Raw genomic sequence first — 2,861 nt, 5'->3', positions numbered from 1 at the left:
TATTTATTTATTTTTCTTTGCTTACCAGGAAAGTCCAACTCGGTAATATCCATTTTCAGTGGGGCCTGGGGAGAAAAGCTCCATTTGTTTATATTTACTATACTCGGTTCCAGTTAAACACAGAGCAGTTACATTTCTATTTATACACATATAGTAGTTAGATTTATGCATTCTAGATCTTACAGAGGTACACATTACTAAAGAGAAAGCCCACATACAACTTTGTGGATTGTACAGGCAGCAGTTATGCGTACAAATTGATTTGTCAGTTCAGTGAGAGATTGAGAGCATTCTGTTTAAGGAGAGTACTTGGAGAGTACCATACAGCGAGCACAAAGTCTTAACCTTTTGGTGAGCATATGTAGGACCATGATTGGTTAAAACATTGTTTAAACAGTGGTTTAAAACCATTGAGTTTTTTTTGGAGAGTTTTACTTGTGTGGGGATACTATTCCAGATTTTAGCAATGTACTAGGAGTACAGTGAGACTCCTGAAACATTATTTGACTTATTTGTGAGTAGTAAGAATTTGCTACTAGAATGAATGTCCCTTGGTGGACAGTAGGACAGTAATACGTTTTGCTGTGCAGGGCATTTTTCTGGATGATAAATGAGTTGGTGTGCTGCAGTTAGCTGTGAATATGTTAGGAAGTTTTATAGTAAAAGCCAGTTTAATTGCTTTAAGCTATAACAATGATGGGTCCTTTGAGGGAGATTGGTGGCAAATTTATCAGTTTCATTAAAGCAAGAGGCAAGTTTCTTTCTCTGAGTATTAAGTGTGCTAGGATAGGAGTGCCGTATAAGAGAGTTGTCAGTAAGAAGGTGGTGGCTAGAGTTTTTCTTGCACTATCTGTAAGGAATCCATTGATCCTATAAAGGGTCCTATAAAGGGAACCTAGACATGCATCTGGAGCATTTCTCCCCCAGGCCTCCGCTGAAAACAGTTTCTAGTGTGTAATTTTAATGTTGTGCAGTATATGCCAGTCGTACCCGAGACTGTCATCTATTATAATGCCTAGAAGTTTACTGTGAGTTACAGTTTCAATGACATTATTACTTGCTGACTTTATGGTAAAAGACTGCTTTTGATTTTGGCAACCATTTGGGTAAAAAGCATTAACTTAGTTTTCTTAGGATTTTGTAGGTTTGATTCTTTGAGACAGGTTTCTACAGAGGATAAATATTTGTTTGGGTAGTGTCTTGGAGGTTATTTATTGCTAAGGCTGAATATATTAATGTTGAGTCATCTGGATACTGAATTAAACTAGCATGGTGAGTGGAGGTGTGGAGGTCATTAATAAATATATTAAATAGGAGAGGACCCAGGATAGAGCCTGGAGGGATACCTGTAGTAACAGGTTGAAAGGATGAGTAGGTTTGTTGACATTTAATGGCTTCTTGCCTTATAGATAGGTAACGAAGTAACCATGACAAGTATTATGAAAGTTCTACTGAGGAGAGCTGAATGAGCGGTTGCTGGTGTGAGACAGTATCAAATGCCTGTGACAAGTCTAAGAACATGGTGGGCACAAGCAGGCCATTGTTTCTATGGTGGCTTATTATATTGGTAAAATGTAGTAGAACAGTAGTGATTCTGTGCAGGGGTCTAAAGCCATGTTGTGTTTCTGAGAGTTTCTGAGAGCAGGTTATTTGACGTTAGGCATTGCATCAGCTGCATATGGATGCATTTCAATAATATGTGAGAGAGGGGGAGACAAAATTGCTGTTGATCTGTAGTTATTAATCTCTGTAGATGTGCCGTCTTTGTGCAGTAATATGACGTAGGATTTTTTACACAATGATGGAGCATATCTTTCTGCTGTGGACCTATTAATTAGTATGGACACAAGGAAGGCTATGATTTCTGCTTCCATTTTTAGGTAGTCTAATAGTAGTTGGTCTACAACTGTGGAAGTACTTTTTGGTTCAAGAAGCAACTTCATTATGACTGAAGTGAGTACTTGACAAAAACTGAAGAGCTGTGGGTGGTTTTGGTTGGACAGGGGAAGAGATAGGGAGGCCAATTTATTATTGTCTTTGATTGTATAAAGTAGGAATTAAACTGTGTGGTGATACAGCCTGTAGTCTTGTTTGTTTTTGGCGGAGGAGTGGTGGTCTTGCCAGGGTGGAGTAGTTTATTTAGTGATGGCCAAACAGTTTTGGGCTGTTTTGATATTTGTCTTGTAGGTTGGTATGGCATGTCTGCATGGAGTTTTCCAAGGTTTCTACGACGTCTAAATTGCTGGAAGGCATTTTGGGTTCTACTTTTACACCAATTTTGTCCCCAGGCATTATCCCTTTTTATCATGAGTTTTGTTTTGTTTCTTTTGTTAGCCATAGTGTGGGGTTGGACTTTACTCTTTTATTATGTACTAGTGCTAGAGTATTTAAGGTCTGTAAGAATATATTATTTAAAGTTTTCTACACCAGTATCTAGCGGATGTGTTCCAAGTACTTTCCAGTTAACACTGTTTTAGTGTTTCATTAAAGATATCTTTGCTGAAATTAGTTGTATTTCAAATCCGATTTTAGATAATATGTTTATCTAGGTTATGGTGAGTTCTAATGGCATATGTTGGTATGGGGTCACTTATTCTATCTGACAGGGAGCCTACTTTTGTCAGTTTGTCTGTTTTTTTTTTTTGTAAGGATCCAGTCTAATGTTGAGTGTCTCCCTGATGTTTTATTTATTTTAATGGGTTTGGTTATTAATTGCCTGAAGTTGTACACGTTTTTGGATTCAGAGGAAGCAGTATAATTTATGAGTTTCCAGTCTATATTTAAGTCTTCCAAGTGTTGTAGTTTCATGGTTAATTTGTTGGGATATTCAATACAGAATGTTTTCAGCAGTATCAATGTTA

The sequence above is a fragment of the Protopterus annectens genome, chromosome 2.part2 (assembly GCF_019279795.1).
Source record: "Protopterus annectens isolate FY-2018-M chromosome 2.part2, PAN1.0, whole genome shotgun sequence".
Lineage (NCBI taxonomy): Eukaryota > Metazoa > Chordata > Ceratodontiformes > Protopteridae > Protopterus > Protopterus annectens.
Note: the sequence above shows the minus strand (reverse complement) of the source record.